The sequence below is a fragment of the Denticeps clupeoides genome, chromosome 17 (assembly GCF_900700375.1).
Source record: "Denticeps clupeoides chromosome 17, fDenClu1.1, whole genome shotgun sequence".
Taxonomy (NCBI): Eukaryota; Metazoa; Chordata; class Actinopteri; order Clupeiformes; family Denticipitidae; genus Denticeps; species Denticeps clupeoides.
The window spans coordinates 7,413,803-7,439,415 of NC_041723.1; the positions used below are offsets into that span (position 1 = coordinate 7,413,803).

Sequence of the window (25,613 nt, forward strand, 5' to 3'; positions counted from 1 at the left end):
CTGATGGCAAGGAAGCTTATTTTGTGCACCAGAGCAGCAAAAACGTAATTACTTTTTTTTTTTTTTTTTTGCGAGTTTGTTGTGTGGCTATGAAGGTAGCGTAGTGCATGATTGCGTGTTAAACTGCACCAAACAAGAAAGTGCTGCATTCTTATCAACATGCAGATATAATATACAGCACGCAGTGCTTTCTTTTTCCTATCAGTTCATTTTTGCTAATCCAGAACTGTCACGATGGCTGGACCTGGCGAGGAAGCAGGACGCATACGCACAATGTCACAAGACAGGGGTTTAATACATAGTAGACAGGGCAGGGGAAACATCACCAAACAATGACCCGACGGCGAACAGACACGAACAGGAAAGCTTTCTACAATTACACAGGTGACAACAATCGGGAAACATAATCACACAAGACTACCTGAAAGTCCGGAGCCGGAGTAACCCCTGCCGGACCGGATCTTGACAAGAACACATAAATGCATCTTCAAATGAGTTGTTCATTAGTAAAGTCTCATGAAAGGAGGGCCCTTATGGTCTCCACTGTCTCCACACTTTCTGTACCTTTCTGTGGAAGAAGCATAAAAGGAAGTCTAGAAAAAGGAGTCCTTCAATATCCAATCCAATATCCAGGCACAAAACCGTAAAATCATTTGTTTGTGGGTAGTTGGGTTTGTGGGTTTGGTGCTAGTTGGTAGATTAGTGGTTTATCAACGTGGCTCAAGCTTTTGTGACAAGCCCCACTTTTACAAATCCTGCTGCTTCTGTTGCAGCCTTGAAGAGGACACTTAACCATTTGTTGCTCCAGGAGGACTGAATATGTAATTAGTAAATGCAAATTACTCTGAAAAAATATGCAAATTTGAAAAAAACAAACAAACAAAAAAAAAACATGCTTTTTCTCTATCTCATTGTTATATATAGAAACAGCTAAATAAAGATAATCATCTTCTATTAGCCCCTACAAGTAGAAAATTATTAAAACTAAACAAGATCGGTATCTATGCCCACCAAACCAAATGTACAGTAGCAGTAGACAGCGTGTGGGAAGTGATTGTGTGTTTTTGTGTACGTTTTTTTTAACAAGCATACATATTTACACATTTTCATGCTTGACGCTGTTTTTTTGTTGTTTTTTTTTTTTTATGAAATTGTATCACAAAAGGCTCTAGGCATGAACTTCTAAATCATGCTTTTTTTTCTCCAGTTTGATGCATTTCAATGACTTAATTACCTAAATGTTGAAACACAGAAACAGGAAAAATAAGTCAATGCAGAAAACACAAGAACAAGCTGGTCTGGATTAATACAAGGAGACTGGGGGGAAGTGTGGCTCCGGTGGGAAATAAAAGTTCCTTTGGCAGAATTTGTTTTGTTATTTAGCGGGCAAGTCTCGAATTAATTACAATCCCCTGTTTTCTTGAAATCTGCTCATTGCTCCTGCCATAAACAAATGAGCTAAATGAGGAGTCTCAGCGGTGCACCTTTTGCGCGATTGTGTTGGGTGTGTCGTGGATACAGCCTTCCCGAGTTTTACGTTCCTCCCCTCCTCTCCTCCGCCTCCCCCCCTCCTCCGTCTCTCCCTCCTCTCCTCCAACTTTTGCCCCAGCGATGGCTGCCTCCCATGAAGCCATAATGTATGAGATTTGTCAGTGTCAATTTTGCAGCTAATCTCTCTGGTCCACCTCGGCCCTCCCGTCCCCCCGCCCATTAATTCTGCACAGACTCGGCACGGCGATGCGGCGCCGCATATAAGGCGTCAGGTGGGGACGGGGACCCCCCCGGCGCATCCTGGAAGTTATTTAAGCAAGCGTCTCTGCTGACTGGTCCTGAGATGACAATAGACAGAGCTAATGCACCTCTGTTGCAGCGCCCGTCGGGCTGGAGTCACGCAATCTTCTTAATGCAGCAGCTCATTCTCGCAGGGCATCTACGCCGCCGCGTGCCAAGCTCTTGCAAGGGCCGCTCAGCTCCTGCGCGCAAACCAATTATTTTCCTTGAAATGTAATTATTTAATATTGATCTTTTTCTACACAACATCCTTTGCTAAAAACGTTTTGAAGGATTCTTGTCATCAAAATGATGAATAACCACCAAAAAGGGACAATCAATAGTTTCCAAAAATCAGATAAGGTCTTTTCACCTAATGACCTGGAAGCCAAAAAGTGTTCATGTGCTTCAATATACTTCTATGTTGCAGATCACACAAGCGTGCATACACTCAAATATATATCTAACCATAACTGTAATAGTAGGGCTGTCACAATTAATGCCTTAAATCACTGCAATAGTGATTCATATTCAATGCTTTTAAATTAAATAATATGCGGCGCCATGTACACACCTGCGTTTTGTTTACTGTACGTTCACATGTACACATTGTGTCAAGACTTGATGGTTGGCGTGTCTGCCATGCAAGGAGCATTTGAGCAGCAACCAATCATTGTTTCTCTCTTGCAGCAACATAACGTTCATGAACTGCAATAAACCTGACTGAAAAAGGGCATTTGAATGTGTGCCACTGTCTTGAAATGTTTATGCTAGAAGCACAGCAAAGCAATGCAAAGTGACAAACCCACAATTCAGTTCAGTGGCACATGGCATCACCACATTCGAAGTGAATGGGAAGTGCCTCCGTAGGTGCCTTACAATCAATAGTTACAGGGACAGTCTCCCTGGACCAACTCAGGGTTAAGTGTCTTGTTCAGAGACACAATGGTAGTAAATGACTGTTTGAACCTGTGACTTTGTGGTCTTCTGGTTCATAGGTGAGTTTGTACGTGTGAACTTCAGCACGTACATGCGAGTGCACCATTATGACCTTAGCCTTTTTCTACACTTGTCTCCCTAATAGTTTTAAACATTACTGTAAGCATTTGGCTTAAGAATGAATCATGATTCATTAATTGCAAAATGTGTGATTCATTTAATCTATTGAAAGACCTAATAATAAAAAGTCTCTATTTTAATGCATGCCATTAATTGTTGCCGTCATTGTTAGCTGATCAGTTTATGGTGGACAATAAATAACAAAGCAGATGCTGCCAAAGGAGGTTTATTTCCCACAGGAACCTTTCCCACTGCCTCTTATTATCCCAAAACAGCCTTCTTTGGGTTGCAGAGTCTAGTTATTTTGTTTTATGTATTACAATTTTTGTTTTTGATGTTTTGTGGGGAATGCTTGTACTCTGAGTTCATTAAAAGTGATTGAATCAAACTGGTGGAAAAACCCAATTTGTATATAGGCACGCCTAGAGCGTAATGTGATTGCACCCTGCACTCTTTCATGGATCTGTTCAAACAAGCACGCAGATTCAGTTCATGAATACTATATATTTATGTTGGTCTTTAATAATCCATGAAAAGCAAATTGAATCAACAAACGCTCCTCCAGCTAGCCACTGAACAGTCTATTTGTGAATTGTAAATTTTTTATCATGACTGCCCGTTCTGGCACGCCGTGCCGAGGTTTGTTTTCATTCCTTAAACAATTGAATGTAGATGGATGCTTGGAGTGGTTTCGGCTCTAAGCGGTTTAGTGGCGGAAAAGTGATACTCTGCCCTGTTTTCTAAATTAGACTTAATTTTCTCTTTTGCCCACTTGCTGTAATAAAGCCGAGTTTGTTATTAGCCTCTTTGTGATTGCTATCCAGTGCACGCAATGGCATAATAATTCCAGGAGGCACTGTGGATTTGTGATGCCACACAATCGTTGTGTACTGGAGTGATTCTGAATGTATGAATAGCAATTGATCAGTATAATACTTCCTATGTGCGGTATTGACAATAAAAAAGCATCCCATCTTTATCTCCCTTCTCTATGGGACCACTTTTAAATTTGTTGATCTCAGTTTATCTTACTGTGGCTATTACACATAACATTGTATTCAGAATACATAAATGGATTATCTCAAGGCTGCTATCATTCAGCAGCTAAGATTCTACATTTTGTGATTAATTTATTTTAAGTAATCCAAACAAACTAATAAAAATTGAATTTTTATTAAGACAAAGCTGATTCATCAGTTCGGGAAATGAATTATACGTTTTAAACAAAAACACAGTGTATTCACACCCTTGATTTTTGATGGAATTCTTGCACAGGCTTGTGCTGTGTATCAGCAGCATTGTAGATGTGTTATGGTTGTGTGTGCATGCATGGATGTATGTTGCGCACAGGCGAAGGGATTCTCTGGTGCTCGGTGGAGAAAGGATGGGTGCATCACACCCTTTTTCATAGACCATTAAATAGATCACACTTTTTATTTTTGGTGGTTCATCAGTGAGACATGCTGTTAAATATTCATGGACCGCTCATGTTCTTAAAATAAGACTCATTATCACTTCTAGTATTTCCAAAGTTCCCACAAGCTGATTCCCCACACCACAGAGATCCACAAAAATACTGCACACACATGAACCTTTAAACTGCTGTATATACAGAATATATCCATATAAAGTGTTTGTGTGTAGTTATGCCGTAATATTGTACAGTGTAGTGTAGTAAATCAGTCTGTCATTAGATCTGGGTGTGCCAGATTTACAGGCTTGATTACAGAAACCACGAGTCTGGTTCATCTCACTTCTCGTTTCAGTGGAGTCTATTAACCAATGCATCATGCAAGTTAAAGGGTGCTGGAATATAGTATGTAAATCATAAGCCAAAACTGACTCATGTGACTTCTTATCTGAAAGTACATGGACAAAAATATTGACACAAGCAGAAAGTTACATGTGCTTTTCACAACATTAGAACCTATTGCAGATTCAGTGGAGAGATTTGGTGATTCTGGTCATTTGCAGGAAAACCCTGAAGTTGCAATGGAGAATACGGTCCATACTTGATGTTCACTATAGAATATTTATCACCTTTTCAGGTGTGTTCCACTAAAATGACAGGAGTTGTAGACCTTATTCCTGAAGGTGAAGTGCAAGATTGTTTTAATAATGAATGTGGAGCAAATGGCAGGTATAGTGATAAATTATTGAAACTCAAGACATGTTTTCGTGGAAATCCAAGAAACAGTGAAATCCAAGTTGCTAATAAAATGAGGATTTGGGCTGTATGACAGTATGAGTGACATTGACCATCATTCTCATGAAAGTTAATGTCATGAAATCACATTTTTAGGGTTGATCACCATATTTTCCAACCATAGGATAGACTAGAAAGCCAAAGTAATACTAGAGCTGAAGTTAGCAGACCATCATACAGAACTTGGGGCAGTGGTGGCCTAGCAGTTAAGGAGCAGTTAAGAATGTTGCCGGTTCAAATCCCGATCCGCCAAGGTGCCACTGATGTGCCACTGAGGAGCCACTGAGCAAAGCACCGTCCCCACACACTGCTCCCTGGGCACCTGTCATGGCTGCCCACTGCTCACTCAGGGTGATGGGGTAAATCCAGAGGACAAATTTCACTGTGTGCACACGTGTGCTCTGCTGCTATGTATCACAAGTGACAATCGCTTCACTTTATTTATTTACATACTAGTATGTAATTTCAGGGTGGTAGTTGCCTAGTGGGTAACACACTCGCCTATGAACCAGAAGACCCAGGTTCAAATCCCACTTACTAACATTGTTTCCCTTATCAGGACACTTAACACTAAGACTGTCCCTGTAACTACTGATTGTAAGTTGCACTGGATAAGGGCGTCTGATAAATGCTGTAAATGTAACATACTTTATTAATGCCATACAGAACGTCAGGTATGTAGAAGGATCTAACAGCACTTTCTATTGATCATTCTCCTCCAGAATTTCATTGCACTTTTGCCATATGTTTTGAGTCATGATGCTTTCTATTGAACTGTTCTCTAACTTGGAACATTGTTTGCATTATGATGCTTTGGAGGAGAATAATTTAGGTTGTAGTGTTACATTTTTTTCATTTATTATTTATTTCAAATGTCTGTTTTTCATTCAGCTCCAAATGCCTCAGATTTGGTAACAGAAATATGATAACATAGTTCAGACAATTTATTGTTCAAATTGTCATCTGTCCTTTCTGAAGGCACAGCGCCTGACGAATAATTCAGACACTGGCACACTCTGCCCTGTGGCTTGATTCGCTTTTCTAAAGAAGTACATTTTGTTCCGCAGAGTGTTTTCTTTCCCACTGGCCAATGGGGGCACAGTGTTGGCCACACACTTCACTTCACATCACAGGGTTCATGTAGAATCCCAGCCTGACCCCCTAAGCCATTCCATTAACGTCCTCTTTATCAGGCCCTCCATCTTTCATAAGGGCCATCATCAATTCTTAAAGCAGAGTCCTCCCTTCACATCTATGCTGCCTCACTTTGTGGATTTTCATACTCTCATAATCTGCATTTAAGGCCAGTAGTCCATCGGAAATAGGAGTCTTCGTGATTCTTTATTTTATTTGTGATGACTGAAGATTGATGGCTTGTCTGGGCCACTTTTTTACCAGGGCTGCAGAACACAAACTGCCTGTGATCATGGCGATCATCATTTTTCATTCAAGAACCAATTTATTTTTGGTGCCCATTATAATTGCCTCTTGGAATAACGGTGTCTTTGGCTCTACTCATTCGGGACATGTCCGTTTTTATGCAGCAACAGTTTTATTCTTTCTTAAGCGCCTCTTCCTTAAGATTCAAGGAATGTCGTCCTGTAGAGAGTGGCACTCCGGGATGTCGGCATATTTGAATTTCTCAGTTCTAGCAGCTGTTCCCCCAGCACTCCCAGGGTGAAGTGGGATCTTAAATAAATCAGGATCAGTGTTGGGTGGGGGAGCACCAATGTAAATTAGACACAATGGGCCGAGACAGTCCCCCGAGGAACTTAAGAGAATCGCTGCTAAATGATCCGGTCAAACGGCTATTCCTTCATCCCAGACGACGGAGTTCCAATAAAACAGGGGGGCTATGAAGATAAGACATCCACCATACTGTAGACTGGAAGGTAGATTGGCAGCCTGCTGAATCCATCATGGACTCTCGTGATGGTAAACATCCGCATTAAACTGGAGACTCTGTCTCGACTGGGAACGTGAAGATGGGTTCCCCAAGGCGCCGCCTCGAAAGGGAATACATTAGCAGAGGTGTTCGTAGCGGTTCCTCTGTGTGCGTTGCACGTCATCAACTTTTGCTGCTGGTAGACACTAAAAGTAAAGTTTTGCCACCTTCTCCTCAAACGAGTTGTTCTTAATCAGACAGCCATCTTAACCAGCAGTTGCACCAGCATTGCACCAGGCTCAGCCGCCTAATGAACTGAGCCCGTGTCCCAGCAGCCATGATGGCACCACTCGCGCCTCATTGCGCTCCACCCGCACGCTCTGAGGTGGCGCCACCGCCACTTCACCACCTCTTGATATCTTGCTGTGGGGGGTGATTGAAACAAAAGCGGGTCCCGAGTCAGGGCCCCAGTCACCATGTAATTGAATTCTTCCAGGAATCAGGGGGTGGGAGCAGCAAAGCGTAGCCCTGGAAAAAGGGTAAAGAGACAAGACGTCTGGAGACAAAGTCCCAACACTGAGAGAGACCATGCAACATAAACAACCTGTATCCTAATACATTGACTGGGATCCTGTGGGGAACTGGCTGGCTTGTCTTGATGTTCCAGGAAGGCCTATGATGATACACCATGGAGGAAAGAGTCATTAAGTGAATATTTGGGACTTTAATTGTTCAAACTTTAAGGAAGCATAAACGTACTTATTACATACATATAGTTTGCTCATCAATAAGTTGTATGTTTGTGTCTTATAGCATTGTAGCATAAGGGCCTAAGATTCCATAGCTATAATGAGACATGGAAATCCTTTATACACTGTAAATGGGGCAGTGGTGGCCTAGCAGTTAAGGAAGTGACCCCGTGATCAGAAGGTTGCCGGTTCGAATCCTGAACCGCCAAGGTGCCACTGAGCAAAGCACTGTCCTCACACGCTGCTCCCCAGGCACCTTTTAATTGATGCCCGCTGCTCACTAAGGGTGATGGTTAAAAGCAGAGGACACATTTTGTTGTGTTCACCGTGTGAATTATTTGCATTATGTTGATGCTAAAATATTAGTTGGGACAGATTTTTTTTAAGTTTAGCCAGTGTTTACATTTTTTCAGTGGGTTGTGTTATTATTATTAGTTTACAGTAGTTATTACCATCTAGAATTCATTATAAGACACTATGAATTGCATTAGAATACATTAAATTAAACCAATATTTTACCAATAATATGTCTGTTTACAAAATTCTGATTTAGTTTTTATACTCTTAATTACAACCCTTTGTCAGGAATCTGAAGTGGGCTAAGAAGCTAATTGCAAAAAATAATGTACAGAACCTGGCTTAACCCTCTGCACCAGAGGCTAAATAAAGATTTTGCCTCATGACACTGACTGGCATAATGCAATAAACTAGTTATATAAACTAAAAGTACTAGACATAGATGGGCCCAGTTAATTCTCATGGAGTCTCACGGTAGCTAAAATATGGAATTTTTGAATATTTGAGATAGTCTTGGTTGTAAAGAAGGATTTGGTGTGGTATTATATAGTTGTTTGTATGTGCGTATTTTAAAATATATTCTGGAAAAGAAATATATATATTTAAATGAAGTTTTGAAAGCATCGAGACGATAATCCCACAGTGAGAGCAGCCCCCTTCCACTAACAAACTGCTAATTGTGTGTAGTTCACGGTGACCTTATCATATTGTAATGCATGTTTTACAGATTTGCATGCATCATATACTCATTATATGTTCTCTTACGTTATTCTGAAGAGGTTTAAATGAGCAATAGTTTTTTTTCAATAAATTAAAATATATCTTTCTGCTGTGTAGTATATGGAGTGAAGCTGAAATGTCTGTCTTTGATTGTGTTCAAATTTGGCACATAATTCTTCTCCCTCCCACATACAGCGCTGTGCCCTTTTATCATGTGTGATTGTTTACGGCCGCTGTGGATGCAGAGATGGCAGAGCTCTCGATCACGGGGAATCTGGGAATAACTCATGACGGATGCAGGGCACACAGCGGAGAGGAATGTAATGGGGCACCGGGGGTCTGCCGTATGTAAGTGATCCCGAGGGAGCGCTCCGTGGGAAGGCGCTCATTTTTACTTTCACCAGCCGGTTTTGCCTGTTTGTTGGCTTTGGTTACCGTTGCTTAATGAAACCGCGTGACATCGACCCCCCCCGCTGCGCCGTTTACTTTCTCCACTGGATGAGCCAGCAGATGGGCAGGCTTGTGACAAGGGGCAGTGGCTGGCTATAATTTATCTAAGGTTAGTTTATGATTCAGATATACTGTTCTAAGAGCAGCGAAGTGTTAAATTGCTTTCCTCCAGGAGCGACTCGTATTCCTGGGGTCCACAAAGCAAAATGATTTCTCACACTCGCTTTCTGTGGCACGGTGGCCCCTCCGCCAATGTTTCTATGGCAATTCTTTGTGGTGGCGCACACTATAATTACTGTAGGTGATTACAGTAGGAGGAATTGAGGTCGTGAGGGAGCACTGAAAGGCCATAAGGAGGCTACTCACCAGATGAAGATGGTGCTGGGAGTTGGATGAGGAAGGTGGCTTGTGGTCTGTCTGTGTTTGTGGGCAATTGTATGTCTGCGATGCATCGTTGTCCATGACATGTGTTGACAATGTGTTCCGGCAAAAGAAAAATCAATTTAATCTGACTAAGTGACCAGAAAGCCATTTATGATCATTTACAGAACATCCATTTTAGGCTTATGAGTTAACAAGATTGGACACTTAGCTGATGAAAATGCTGTTTTGTATCATTCCTGACAGCTCAGTTTCAGGACATTTCATTATGATACAGTAAATGTAGGGTAGTGGGTAATTATAGGTAATTTATACATTATAGGTAAAACTAGTGGGGCAGAGGTGGCCTAGCGGTTAAGGAAGCGGCCCTGTTCGAATCCTGATCCGCCAAGGTACCACTGAGCAAAATACCGTCCCCACACTCTGCTCCCCGGGCGCCTGTCATGGCTGCCCACTGCTCACCGAGGGTGATGGTTTAAAAGCAGAGGACACATTTCGGTTTGTGCACCATGTTCTGTGTGCTTCACAATGACAATCACTTCACTGTCAAACTGCAGCACTAGTGCAACCCTCCAGAATCTCATTCTCACCAGCAGAATAGTGCACTCCACATCAATGCCATCCACATCATTGCTGGCACCAAATGGAAAAGGTAGTTGGCAATCGGTTCGATGGATGCAAAGTCATTTTTTTACTCTCATAATTTACTCTCAGTAATTACTCTTAGTAACAAATTACATGAAAGTGTGGAAGATATATCGTCACCTGGTCAGGAGCTTTTCTTTGGCCCTCATATCTTGCTATCGTATTAGCTTGAATTGACTGCTGTGGTGCTGACTGACTTTTCAGTTGTTGCACCTTTTGGCTGTGACAGTCTAGCTACAACGTCTGAACATATCTGCAAGGTTTTGTACAAACATTAAAAACCAAAACAGTAATCATGAATATTTCAATAAGTAACTGTAATTTAAATATACCTTTTCCTGCAGTATCGTAACAAATTACATTTCCATTTTATTTTTAATTAAGAAAAAAAAAATCTGTAAAATTCCGTAAATTCCCCCACCCTGGGTAAAACAATTCACATACTATAGTGTGTCCTTGGTTTTACTGCAGTTATTTAAGTCAATTGCGCCTAAATATACGTTGAATAAAACATGCTTAATCTTGTAAAAAAAATTGAATATTCAGTGAATAAAACATGATCAGTAGCATTGTAGGAATTATCCTGGGTCTTTGGTGCATTTTATATGTTTCTCACTTTCTGTATGTTAGTAGTTTTGTAGGTATTTTTTTACCTGAAATAGTTATTTATTTACATTAATTATTCGTACAGCTGTACAATATCAGTATTTCCTCACACTTCTGCCCTTGCGGTTTGTATCTCCGTGAAACATGTGTTGCGGTTTGTGGCCCAGCACTTCTGGAAAGAAAATTCCAGTGGTCAGCAGGTTGTGTTTGCGCACAGGGACAGTTGGGAGTGGAGGGCTGGGGGTATTAAGAAATGTTGCTGGTGAAATACCTTGTGTAGCGGGTTGTCAGACTTGTCTAGTGCCTCTGGAAGCTGACTTCAGCCTGTGCCACTGGGGCTTTGGGTTAATCCTGCCCCCTCGTTCACACAGCCCAGAGTGCTTTCATTGTGCGGCGCGGTGCGCTCTCTAAAGAACAGGCCGAGCTCTCGTCATGAAAAAAAAAAAAAAACAAAGGCAACGGCATCCGGGCGAGGAAAAGAGAAAAAGAAGCTGCTTCTGGAGAAGCCATTTCTCCACAGCATTAAGAGGCTTTGCATTCGTTGTGAACATAAACCTCGCGTCGTACTGCATATGATCACCAGTATCTGCCAAGGCCCTGGAAGCGGCACGTTTCCCCGACCATAATCCAGATTATTGCACGTCACTGATTGCAAGATGCAAGTTTAATATGAGTTTATCATTGAACGTTGCAGTCCACCGTGTTGACTGTCTGTTTTAAAGCTACTGTGTAATCTGCTCATATTACAAGGGTTTAATAAAGGCCCCGGCTCACCGAGCCATATTGCATCAGTACAGCCGTGGGCAGCAGAAGATCTGACTGTCTGGGAGGAGGAGTAAATTGAGGATATTATGGTGCATTAGGCCACGTGTCAACTTGTAAAAGAAACGGGCCATATTTCAGCGTGACCTCCGCCGGGCCTCAGGGGTGGGGTGGGATTTAAGGATTACATCTTGTCGACCCCGTGCCACATCAAAGCCGTGCTTTCTGCAGATAAAGGAGCAGCGCTTCTAGTGAACCCTTGTGTGGTATTAAAACAGCAGAGGAAACGCTACACTTAAAAATCCCAGTTGATGGATATGAAGGGTGTGATATAGATGTGGGAGCCTGCCAAAGCACAGTCAAAAATGGACGCCCTTGCAGTGATCGCTTCTGTGGTTCTTACGAAGTCCTTTAAAAAAGATGGTAAATCCATATTTTCATCCAGGTTAATTTGCGACAAGCTTTGAACTTGCAATATGCAAAATTTTTAGTCCTCTGCCAAAAAACTAAATCTAGCAAGTGCTATAGCATGAGCACTAGTATACTTAATAGTAAACTCTTTCGCTTGGCCTTAATATTCTACCACTGCCCCTGCTGGTATAATACATATAATTGCATAAAAAATGTAATAAAATAGAATTATATTTCAAAGAGACATCTCAGGGTGACATAACTGAGAGAAATTGCCACTATCGGGACTCCTCTCAGTCAGTAAAAATGCCAGGTCTGAACTAACTGCAGTATAATCTGGTTTACAAACTAATCTGGCATATAATCGAGATTGATTGTTTATGGTAATTTGGAGGAGTAAACAGGCCGACAGGCAGATTGGATTATTTTGTAAGGAGAAGTTCAGCCTTGAAATAAAAGTAAGAGTGGCCACTGCACATGTTTGGCCTCGTTTGAAAAGACAAAATACTCATTTTTAATGTATTTTCTCCACTTTAATGAGGGCCTCCTTGTGAAACAGATGGCACATTAGTAATAACAATTTCCAGCTGACTTCATACATTTTTTCACCCTGGCAGTGCAGAGCAACCAACTTTGTGAACAAAAGTTTTGCTGATCGGGTCACTCTTGCGCGTAAAAAAAAAAAAAAAAAAAAAAGGATCCACTTTGATCTTCTGGACGGATCAGTTTTGTCAATTCCGGAGGGTTTTCGGAGCCTCACAGAGAAACTGTGGAATATTGATGCTGTGAACGGAATCTTCGGTTCGCTTTGACCCCATTGTTCGCGGCGCCAGCACTAAATTTGCTGAGTGAGTGGTTCACATCGAGCTCTTCTTTACTGTAACACTCAGCATAAGTGGTTTCAGTGCACTCCCTCTACATCCAAACACACACACAAACACACACATACACACACACACATAGACATTTTGACATTTTCCTTTAACACTTCACTGCCCTCTTTTTATCGTCTTACAAACATTGCAGTGATGGCATGACGTTTGCTGTGTATTACAAAAACTCCTTCAGGCTACATTTTTATATATTTATTTATTTGGACAAAAAAGTGCATTTAAAACCACTTAACACCTACAGGATTAGTTTTCCCATTCCAAGGTCCCATTCCATGACTTTGCTCTCAGCAGATAGCAGATTAAGAAAAGGCAATTAAAAAACAGGAAGAAAGGAGCTGTCTCTGGTGCTGATTCTCCAGATTTCCATCGTCCACTGGACTATAATGCTCATATCGCTCATAATGCATAAGCAGCTTTTCCAGAGTATTACACACCACATAAAGCTGGACACAATCAAAGGTGTAATATTTTCTCATTATTGTTAATGGTTATTTCTGAGTACAGATAATAACCGAAAAGGGCGACCTAAGCTAAATGTGTGACGGTGACTGAGAATATTGTGTACATGCATAATGCTTGTTTAGAAAAGCTTTTTTACAAAATTTTTTTTTTTTTTTGGATGCATGAGTAGATTTATTTTTTTTATTCAAAGTTAAAACGGATTTCCAACTGATAGCATTTTTTGGAAGTGCTTTAAGCAGTTTAACCAAGGCCAACACCTTGTTATTCCATATAGTTCCAGTTGTAATTCTATATTAATTACCAGACTGTAATTGTTTCTTTATGTATATATATATATATATAATCTGTCGATGTACCACATTTGAGCATTTTTCGTGTTTCTCTCATTAGAATTAGAATTATACAGTTAAATGAAAGTACAGCATTAAAGCTTCAAGCTTTAGTTTTAGTTAGTATAATTTACTTTAGTGTATATACTAGGGGGTCTGTGTGAAACATTATTTCAATACACTGTATACTGTGTTACAGTTGTACCTACAATAAACCAATCCTGAATCTTGAATCTGGAATCTAAATGTATGCAATGTATCAAGGATAAATAAGTTTCTCTTTTTTCTGCCCATAGAAGTTTAACTATCATTTAATTATAGTATAATGGAATCTTGCTTTGTGCAGGTTAGAAGCAGGATCACAGTGCAGGTTGCTCCTCGACAGGGATTGATCCTTGCGTGAGAAATGGGTTCAGTGGCTTTGCATTGTTTATTTGTGTTCACCACCCTTTTCCTAACCAAATGGAACGGGACAGCTGTTAGCCGTGGAGTTCATGGGTGCTGGCAGTAATTAGGCAGATGAGTGGTGATGTTTCGTGGGTGCTAACAGTAGGCGCGTGTGCTGGGGTTTGCGTTCAGAACACTGCGCCCACCTGCACCCCGGAGAACACTCGACTGCAGCCGCATAAGGGGCACAGCTGAGCCGCTCTCCCCCTCCACCGGAGCGTCTCCATCAGACGGCAAGCAGCCATCCACATCGGCAGAGCCATTTAGCATGAAAAGGCCACCTGCAGCACTTTGCCTCGTCGACCCACGGATGTCAGAAGAATACTTTTTTTCCCCCCACTCGTCCTATTAGAATTCCTAATGTGCGCAGCGGAGAACAAGTGGCAAGGGGCAGGCATGGATTAGAGGGGCCTTTCCTCGAATTTCCAAAGCAAATAGTGGCTGACTGAAAAACGTGGAGTTAAATGATCAAGCTGGACAGAAGAGATGCACCCAACATCTGGCATGGAGAGGCAGGGAAACAAACAATCTGGGGTTTTACACAGCTGGGTCCCTAATACACATTTCCAGCAGCCAGGTTTCACTTAAAAATAAAGTATTAATAGGTGACACTGATATCTACTCTCTGAATATTTATTCCATAATTCTGTCAACATCACTATACACATGTTAGTACTTTTTCTTGGTCGGGGGGCAGTAATGGGTAATGAGTAAAACAGGAAGAGAGTTGCATAATCCCAATATTTACGTAGTATGTTTACTTTTTACTTGTAATTTATTATTAATATGGAAGGGACAAGTAATCCACAGCCAGTGAATGTAAATACAACTGAATAAAAATAAAAAGGGAAGGCTCGACTCTAGACTTTGGCAAGGAAAGAGGCTTTTTGCAAATCATTTCCTGCAAATGCCAGGGCACATGCAAAGCAGCCATAAATTGAACCAAATGCATGTACAAAGGCATAATAATTAAACATTATCCTTACATTATGTGGCACCTATTGCAGACACCAGTGTGATCAATAGAACCTAACTAAGAACCTAATGGTGCGTTCATATGGGTTCACATTTGTGCTATTCTCAGCTGTGGAACATTTCTCTAAGATGACAGGTGGATGCTACCTCATTGGCCTCATTGTTGAGCTTACCCATTCTATCCGGGTGTAAACGAAAACACAAATGAATGAAAATGCATCATTTTACTGTGAAAATAATCCAAATCAGAACTGTTTTATTACTATTTTAATTATATGAAATTTAGATTTCATATAAATTATAAGGAGGGGTTGAGCAACTGCAATGCTATCCAAAAGGTTTATTCGGCTCCAGGTACAGGTGATAAGTTTCTCAGTCGGAGAAATTCGTTGGCCATGCCTCTGTTTCGTGTTGAAAAATGGCCAGATATATTAAAGCTGACGCTTGATGCAGCTAAACCAGTGTGTACAAGGCTTGCATTGATTTCTTTGAAAACAACATGCATTTTTAATGCACAAAAGCCAATGCATCCCATGTGGTGATAAAACTGAGAGTCGCTTTTACTGAGAATCCACTGTTGGTGGTCTTCACTATGGGATTATAGAGCTCATTTCAGGGACAGTGAGTTTCAGCCATCTGCCCGCTATGATGGAAAGCGTTCAAGTCAGCATTTCTGATAGAAACAGATCTCATCCCAAAGCACAGGACCACGGCATCCATCAACATGAAGAACAACAGCACGCCGTGGGACAGAACGTACACAGATGCTTCTCTTGCTCCAGAGGCGCTGTCATCAATAACCTACAGGAAATAAAAAAAATGCAGAGTATACAACATGACAGAAGTCGCAGAGGATTTGGACATGGTAATCAAAGCAGGAACGCAACCATACGCAGCGGCATGCATGTCTGCCTGTGAGTCTGAGCGGAATTACTGTGGTGAATACAGGGTACCCCATCCTCCAAGGCTGCGAGATCTGTTCACCTGCAGTGGATAATTAGCACTGTTCCTGCAGACAGGGGCCTGAGCTAATTAGTGAAATTAGGGGCTCCACTACAGGGGCACCACAGAGGATCTATTCTCAGTACGCCACGCTGGTCCTCGAACATTACGGGTCAGTGCAGCTCATACAGAGGTGCTTGTCTAATTTATATTGAGGGCAAGAACAGTTTCTATGCGTCCAGACGCGTGGGGGCCTTCTGATTAGGTGCAGTGGTGGCCTAGCGGTTAAGGAAGCGGCCCCATAATCAGAAGGATCAAATCCTGGTCCGACAAGGCGCCACTGAGGTGCCCATGAGCGAAGCACCGTCCCCACACGGTCCCCCCCTGGGCGACTGTCACGGCTGCCCACCGCTCACCAAGGCTGATGGTTAAACGCAGAGGACACATTTTGTTGTGTCACCGTGTGCTGTGCTGCAGTGTTTCACAATGACAGTCACTTCACTTTCACTTTTCAAAAGCGGTACTTTTGGGTCGGGTCAGATTCTGTCCGGGTTGGGTTGGGCCCGATTACAGCTCTAATAGCTCAATACGCATATAGTATATTTTTTATTTTTGCTGCATGAAAGGCGAGGAGTGCTTTTTAGTTTGGCTCAAAAGAAATACATTTCTTTCATTTATTTGTGTATTTTTTATTCATGTATTTATTTATTCTTTTTGACTTTTTTAAAGGTCCCCTGACATGAAAATTTCACTTTGTGAGATTATTTAACATCAATAGGAGTTCCGCTAGAATGCCTGTGGTCCTGCAGTTGCTGTAATTCTGCACCTGAATTTCAGAAAGAGGGACCACTGAGACGTATATTAAAGCAAAAAAATCATGTTAAGGGACCTTTAATAATATTCTTTATTTATTAATGCTCCCGTGTTTGTTTTTGTTCCCCCTGTAGTGTCGAAGTACCAAGTACCATCCTCGATATTGGAATCAGGTTTGAAATTTTGGTATTGTGAGAAGCCCAGCTAATAGACTTTCTATTTTCTTTTCTCTAAGTGGCGTTCTTGTCTCTGGTTCCAGTGAGGCCGCCTTCATTTTCCTGCTGACCTCTTTCTGCTCTCTTGTGTGGTCCCAGCCATGTATTTCTGGGTAAAGATTACTGCTCGTCTCAGGGATCTGTTGCTGTGGTGCTGCTGAGTGATAGAGGTGCTAAGATAGCGGTGCTTTTTATTTCTGTCCTGCCGCTGACAGTCAGTGTGAGAGATGCGGAGGTGAGCCGGGGAGCTGTGGATTAAAGATCATATCAAAGCCAAAGCGAGGGCCGCGGAGAGAGAAGAGAAATGATGGGGCTGATAGCAGATGAAGCCTCTGCTCCAGGAGATAGAGCCACTTTATAATGGGTCTCTGAATCAGGGAGGGGAGGGTGATCAAGATGGCTGCCACGTGTGGGGCTGCAGCCTGGGCTGGCTGAGAACACGGTTTCTCCTCGGCAACAGAGGAGGAGGACACCATAAGGTCTTTGATGTTCTCTTCATATGAGGGAAACTTCACCTAAATTATTCTGAGGGTTTTCTTGTCTTTTGCTGTTTACTGATTAAATAGTTTTCATATAAAAATATACTCATCATATTGTATGGGACACATGTTAATGCAAACTACCAGTTTAGATCATATTTAGTCTATTTATCACTTCTTGGTCAATAAAATCCATTCAAGATTATGTGTCCTGTGACAAAACAACATACAAGTGTCTTTTAGCATAAACTCATTTGGCTAATATTATTGGACCAATGTCATAAATTTGCCACACCTTGTCCACACCATCATGTTCACAGATGTTTCAGGAGTAACTGAGACAATATTAAAAAATGTAAGTGCTTTTTATCAATTAGTAAAAATATATACTCTTTTTTTACTCATAACCTCTGATCAATGCAATAAATATGTAAAAGAAATAAACTAATCGCTTTCTGTTGAAGAAAAAGGCCCAAAGGCAGCAATGCCAGGCCAAGCTCATTCATGTCATACAGATTTATGCAAATGCTCTCAATTATAAAAGGTAGAAAATAACGCACAAGTGGACTTAATTAATGCAGGTGAATGCAATACATGGTCCATAATTTTGGCCAGGGGCAACAATTGCCGAGACGCAACAAAACACATTTTCAAAAGATGGGATGGGAAATGTCTATTTCACTTACTGCTCCCACAGCAATGGTCAACATAGAACAGCCTACCGAATATATGTCTTCTTTTCACACTCACTTGCTTAAGCTGAGACTGAATTTCATGTCTGGAATGGCACATTCTAATTAATTCACATCAGTTGTGTGGGGAAAGGGTGGTCAGAAAAAAAACAGAATGTCCCAGCCAAAGCTGACGTGGCCACTGGCCACAACCTGTTAATTCCACTCTTCTTCCATTTGGAGCAGCTTGACAAACAGGTCATTGCATGAACACACACAGCAGCCCATTTTCTTGAGGGAAAAGGGTTCTTTGTGCCACAGGGGGGCTGTCAAAAAAAAAAAAATCATAATAATACTTTTTGAAAGCTGCACTCAGGCCATCTCACTTTCACTCATTGGCTTCTGTTTGTTTTCCTTGGCCAAATAGGCAAAAAAGACCATGACGACCATATGAATAGGTCATAGATGCCCCAAAGTTGCTAATCTGTCATTGTACCCATCCCTCTTTACTACTTTACACATAATAACTTATATCAATTGTTTACCACCACCCAACTTCCATGAAAGCTCTCTTGAGCTGAACAAGTGCAGATGGCACCTTTTAGTCTATCTGAGCAAGTCGCCTGGTGATGTGAAGAATATGCGTGCCCATTAATCCTGAGGACATTGGAATCTTGTAATCCGCTCAGTTTATTAATTGCCTGCAATTTCCCTGGGAAAGGCTCTCACATACCAGGTCGTTAAATGGCTATTGACCGGGGGTGGCCAGTGAGTCCCTGTGTCCCGTCACTGCTTTGGTTACTGGGGAGGCGGTATGTGTGTGTGTGTGTGTGTATATATATAAAAGAAACAGGTACTTACATTTAACGTGTACTCTTTCTCCCCAATGCACAAACATCCTGGATTCGCAGCGCATTATTGAGCCTTCTTATGCATGAGGTCCCAGGACATGATGGATGTTCAAAGAAGCTTTCATACTACACCTATAAAACCGGCTTGTCAAAGCAAGCTCGCTGGCAGCGTGCACTGATGAAGATAGTCACATACAGTTAGAGGATCTGTACTCCGCGTTATTGCGGTGCCAGCTGCCGGGGCAAATGGAAGGTGACAGATGACGGCTCACGCGAAAGACGAAAGCAGGGGGGGGGTCCCACTGGTAAACACGGCTCATAATGACCGCAGCGTTTTTGGAGAGGCCGCTAATGACGACGGCCATTAGGCATTAATAGTGGTTTAAAGAGCGAAGCGGCGGGCGGGAATAATCCCTGTGTGATGGCTCTGCGTTCCGTACAAACAGATCGAGATGGCTACGATGCAGATGGCCTTCCTTTCAACGCAAACATCAAAGCGTCAATTAATTTGCAATTAAGAAATTTTGCACGTTCAGTATTTTTATAAACCTGCCATGTTTACCAATTTAATTGTCATGCAAATGTGCTGTGTTCATCCTCGGTGGGACCTTGCAATTTTTCCCATTTTCTGATATTGAGCGTAATGACCATAACAAGCCCATTCTTTAGTCCCTTTCCCCCTTTCAAATACTAGGTGTAATCATCAGGTTGAGCATCAATAACCCTTCCCCTCCTCAGATCTCCACTCTCCGATGCCAGGAAGTATCCTTTGAAGCCCAGCGTCAGCTTTTAGAGAGAAGCACTGCGGGCCCCTTCATGCATCTGTAGAGTTGCGCAGAGGTCAGGCGTATCATACAGTACGCTCACGGAAAGAGAAAAGGGGAGATGGGTGGCGGGGCGGCACCTCCGAGAGGAGCGGAGGTTCTCGCTGACTTTTCAGGCAACTCAAAGGCAGCGGGGGATGGCGCCGAGAAAATGACTGAAGACGAAGCAAAATGAAAGACGGCCGCTGGTCTTTTGTGCACAGCACATACGAACAGTTTATCAACCACTTACACGGTTTGTTGGTGTAACATGGACCGCCATCAGAGCAGATATTGTTTGGGGAGGGGGGTGTTAGTGTGGCCCAATGTCGTTCTCAAGAATAGGCTGAATCCAGGAGGCTTGTGAAAATGAGGTCACCCGCACTTATCCTTTGATCTGGTCGTTCTTCATCTCGGAGTCGCAGGGTATGAAGAGGGATTTATCATAGCGACCGGCTTTGAGGTTACAAAATCACAAACAAACTAAAAAGGGATCAATGGAGAGTGTCTCAGGGAATGATGAACTGGCACTTCTCGGTGAAAATCAATGTCCGTGAAATTCTTGCCCGTGATTTCAAGCTTACACCCCTCCCTCTCTCACTGTAAATTTAACAGCCATACATTTATTTTCTCCTTTCTCTCCCTTTGTCGCTTAGCCTTGGAGACGTGAGTGGCTTTGATCTTTGAAGAGTCATCCGACGATGATGGCCCAGGCGATAGCGAGTGAGAGTGAGTACCCGCTTTAATTTTTTCCCCTCTTTTACCATAAAACACATTGATGGCCTTTACATTTGACCTATTCTGAACCTCTTCTGATTAATGACAGTGTAAAAAGACAAATGAGAGTTGTGCAGAGATTGGTTGGATCACTGAACTGCTTTAGGCTTGATTGCAAATGATGAGCGGGCGGCTGACGAGGGCATAATGCAACTGATTAATTATGTTCAATTGTTCATTTGTGTCAGGAAATGTAATAGCTTGACCCATTCAAACAAGCTGACATATTAGCTAAATGCATTTTAGGCATGTATTTATGTGCCACTTTAAAAGCTCCCGTCACTTATGATAAAAACAAAGTGATGTTGCATTTTTTTCAGCTTTGTTATTTATAGAAATTCTTGACATAGATGAACACTGAAGGCTGTGTTTTGATGTGTAAACACTTTTATGAATAAAATTTACATGCCATTTGTTTGTAGTCTTAAAACTCCAATACAAAAATAAAGATACAAATGCAGAAAAGAAAACCAAGGCCGCTGGTGTTTTGACAGTTCTGTATTAAATGACATAATAATAAATGATTGCTTTTCCCAGTAATCACTGGGAAATCTGCAGGTAAATGGGGGTCTTTTTTAATACACCACACACACACACACATTAAGAAAGCTCTTCATTTGGCTGGTATATGAGATGGATCGGCTCGAGTAAGGTCCCATGCTTTCATCAGTGTCACGAGGACGCCGTGTCACACACAGCGCTTGCGAATTCGAGAGTTGAAGCCGAAGACAGGTATCCGTCAGGGGCTGCACGGGCTGCTGAAAGATTTATACGGAATGGGCCCAGCTTGATAAGCAGCACTGTGATGTGTCTCGCTTGTCTCTAATAATGCTCTGGGCTATCAAAGCAACATTACACAGCACAGTTAATTACAGCTCCTTCACCGTACGGCCAGCTGTTGTGTCTCACTGCATACATTCCGGAGACATGAGAATGCATTTCAGAGTCTTCGCAATGTGATGTAAACAGCCAAAGCAGACTAGGTTCTATCATGTGTGGATAATGCTGTATTTAAACTAACACCCACTTTAAATAAGATCTATTTAGAAAATAATTACATTCTAAGAATTTTTGCATAAATAATTTCACTGTGTAAAATGCCTGTATTTATAGTTTTTTTTTTTGCTGGTTGTCTGGCATTAAATTCCCAAAGATTGATTTAAACCATCACCTTAGTGAGCAGTGGGCAGCCATGAAAGGCGCCCTGGAAGCAGTGTGTGGGAGCGGTCCCTTTCTCAAGGGGACCTCAGTAATACGTAGTAGTAGGATCGAGATTTGAACCCACCACCCACATGTCCGCTTCCGCCAGTCCACCCCTACGCCAGTAGTGCCACCACTTTCTGGTCCAAAATATATCGGGGGTTTATCCATCAACTCTTGAAAACCTGTGATAACCTTGATAACCTCTTCAATTCTTGCATAACCGGTGTGAAAATGTGGAAAGGTTAGCATTGTTTTCGTTGCGTTGGTGCTGGTTTCCTCTGGGTTTTCCAGTTTCCTCCTTCCATTTAAAAATGAATTAGTTACTCCAAATTGTTTGTAGGTGTGAGTGTGTGATTGAATGGGGTGTGTGTTGTGCGAGTCCCCACCCACTGTCCTTGGGTGGGCTTCTATTAGCTGTGACCCTGATTACAGTGGTTTTGGGCCCTGATTAAGTGGTTTTGAAGTGAGTGTTTTTCTCTCTTTACCAGAATGATTTGAAGTCTGACTTTTGAAAGCTAATAATTATTATACAAGTCATATTGAATTGCAGCTTTTTGTAAGGTTATATGTAATTCCTAATTTTGAATGTTAAAAAAGGGCCTGGGGGAAAGTAAACAGACGGCTTGCAAATTGTCAATTTATGACATTTCTCTCACCAGCCCTGCTCTTAAATAAAAATGAAGATGTTGGCATCATCACACATCCTGGAAACATCAATGTGGATTTACAAGGCTCCCTGAAGCAAGGTCCTCAGCTAATTAAATCCTGAATCACACTGTACTGTAAAAACATAGGAAGGGGTGGGAAGGCGATGTGTGCAGAGGGACTGTGGGAGAATTTTACTCAACAAAGAAAAGCTAATTGGGTCAAAAACCCTTATCCTAATAAAACTGTGTTTTTAGCTCCCAGGCGTGGACATCACTGTATCTACCAAACGAAGGCCATTTTCCAGTGAAAGAAAAAGTGCATTTTGACCAGGCATATTTTCTTAATATGATTTGTTTTATTATTAGCTGTCATCCTCTGTCAGTAATTTTTGAGTCTCCTGGCGAAGCACTAGATGGAGACCAAGTACCACCAGCGTTATGTGTAGCAGGGTTTGAGAACCAAGGCATTTAAGCATTGTATTTAAAACTCAGCTATGGCCGACCCTTTCTGAATAAAACGTAATTGGTTCAAGAATTGATTATCAAAATGATCAATGTAATTACTTACATGAGGTAGGATTACAGAAAAAAATCTGAATGTTAAATCTCAGCTGCCAATTGGGGTTTGAATGCAAGTAAGTGGGGTTTGACTTTGAGGTCATGTTTTCAATTCATTAATGTTACCAAAAATACAGATAAAATCATCTGCTGATCATTCATTGGTGTATTTGATGATTTCTGACATACCTAGTAATCAGAGTTCAAAATGGCATGCACTAAACACGACGACCCATCTCACACCATTGAGTACTTCAACAGACCTGATTTTATACCGACCCATCTGTAGTCCCATGTACGTTTCCATCCTGTTCAGCTTGGGTGGGCCAGTAGGGATCCAGTCATCCACCTGTGCTCCATCTTCTCTATCCGTCCCTAATGCATCGTTGTGCTCGTGAGCAGCTCTGACCGCTGTTTGCTGAGGTTATCTAGGCCTCCCAGGAAGCTGCATCATGACCTGATTTCTGAACGTGCTGGCCCACATTAAGATAAAAGTCCAGGCATATGTTTCTTAATCCTGTATGCATACATTTTATGTGCTTTACAGTCATAATAACCGAAGCACACAAAATAATCTCATAAAACTGTAATCGTGTTGATATTATGCATTTTATTTATTTTAATTACACTGAGGTTGGATGAAAGAGGCTTATATTAGCAGTACCATAATTCAAAGCACAATACTGTGAAGTGGTATTATATTACTATGCTTTTGTTGTTGCTCATTTACTTTACTTTATGGAAGATTTCTTTATATCTGACTCAACACGAGCGTGTAAGTGTCCCAAACGAATCCCATCATTATTACAGCGTTAAGCACACAGCATCTGCTGGATAACTTTTTCCCCCACATGCTACCCATAATCCCTAATCTTCGATCAAGATGTAATCCCACCACATGTTTATATATTCGACAGAGGCAGGGATTCTCTGATGTGGTGCCATTAAGAGCCTTTAGGTGCACAGCCCTCGCTGCATTACGTGGCGTTTTTCCAGAGAATTGCATTAGATCGCGGGCTTAGCTCAAGTTCATGTCCTTCGTAGTTTCACATTGCAGCACATGGCTCGGCAGCGCAACCTCACAGCTGTGCTGCTTATTAGCACAATAAATTTGGCCAATTAGGAGGCAAAGACAGATAGTGGTGGACAACGGAGCCATGCTGTTACAGGATGGCATTCAGCTCTGGAACGAGCCTCAGGCTGAAATTCACCCACCTGATCCCTGCTGAAATGCCAGGGAAAATGTGGTTGTGGAGGGGTTGGGGCTTGACAGACTGAAAATAAAAATCCTCATTGGTCTGAGAGAGGCTGCACGCTGCATGCTAATATTCAAAGGATATAATCAATCCAAACCATGATGCCCAAGGAGGGTCTGCTTTATCGGTGGTCCCGTGTATGTGAAAAGTGCTTTATCGTCCCTCCCTACATGGGCAGAGGTGGCCGATGCCATCCTTCTGTCCCACCACTGACTGTGAACATGCCATTAACGGCGCCGGACTCTGACAAGAAAAATGAAGAGCGCTGGTTCCTGTGGCCTCAAGTGCCTTCCTGAATAATGAGACTTTTGCTTCCGTTTCTTGGAAATCACTCTCTTCATGATCCAAGGTAGAAGAAATGTCTTATCTTCTCTTTTAGTAGGCTGCAAAATGATCGGGATTCAATTGCTTTTATTTGCTAACCCCTTCGCACCTCAAGAATCAGCACTCTGGACCACAAACTGTTATTAATGCAGTAACTGTGTGGAATGGCTATAAAAAGCTTGTCTGTTTTTCTAAAAGCACATTTTTTTGTGCACCACGGAGTAGATTCTACGTATTGATATAGAAAAGTGAGAACTAATAGGGGTATGACAATTAATCAATACAGCACTATACCATGATTCCATCAGGGGGTACCTCATTAGTTTTCTAGTGTTAAAGATAAAATATTTTTCTGCTACAGATTCATACCACAATTTGTATTGTATACAAACTTGGTACCCTATTTTTACAATGTGACACATTGCAGAAAGTGCCAAAAAAGTGGAAATGGTGCCTAACTGTGTTGTTGTTATTATGGTTGGGATGAAATATCAGAATGGCCCATTACCTTGCCTTTAAAAAGGCAGGGGCTCAAGATCTATTGCTATTAGAATTGTTCACTTGAACATTGGTTTTCCGATGTAGAACTGAAATGAAGAAGTAAGATACATTTTTTTTTAACATACACTACCAGTCAAAAGTTTGGACGTACCTACTAATTTATGAGTTTTGCCTTTTTTTACATTATAGATCAAAACTGAACAGACAGGTCTATGTAATAACACATGTGAGGTTATGTGATATACACAAACATTTCAAACAAGGAAGGAAGTTTCTCCAAAGGAAGGAGCTTTATCTGTGATGGCAGCATTTCACACTCTTGGCTTCTCTGCACCCGGGCATGGTTTCCAACAAGTTACTTGTAGTGTGTACTGAAGTTTCCTACAATGGTATGTTTAAATAATGTTAATTTTTAATGTTAACAAATGTTTAATCCTTAAAATGAAATCTTTTAGTAAACAGTAATTTTGTCCTGCTGAGGAAACACAGACACACACACACACACACACAATAAAAAGCACACACA

The 25,613-nt window shown here is 41.7% G+C and overlaps 1 protein-coding gene across 2 annotated transcripts in view; it reads left to right on the forward strand.

Annotated features, from left to right (window-relative positions):
• mgat4c (mgat4 family member C) overlaps nucleotides 1–25,613 on the forward strand; it is a 98,457-nt gene that overhangs the window by 15,178 nt on the left and 57,666 nt on the right. For both annotated transcript variants that reach the window (XM_028959151.1, XM_028959150.1), the window contains exon 2: nucleotides 20,478–20,550. The gene's annotated coding sequence lies outside the window, so the exon portion shown is untranslated. The remainder of the gene's footprint in view (nucleotides 1–20,477; nucleotides 20,551–25,613) is intronic.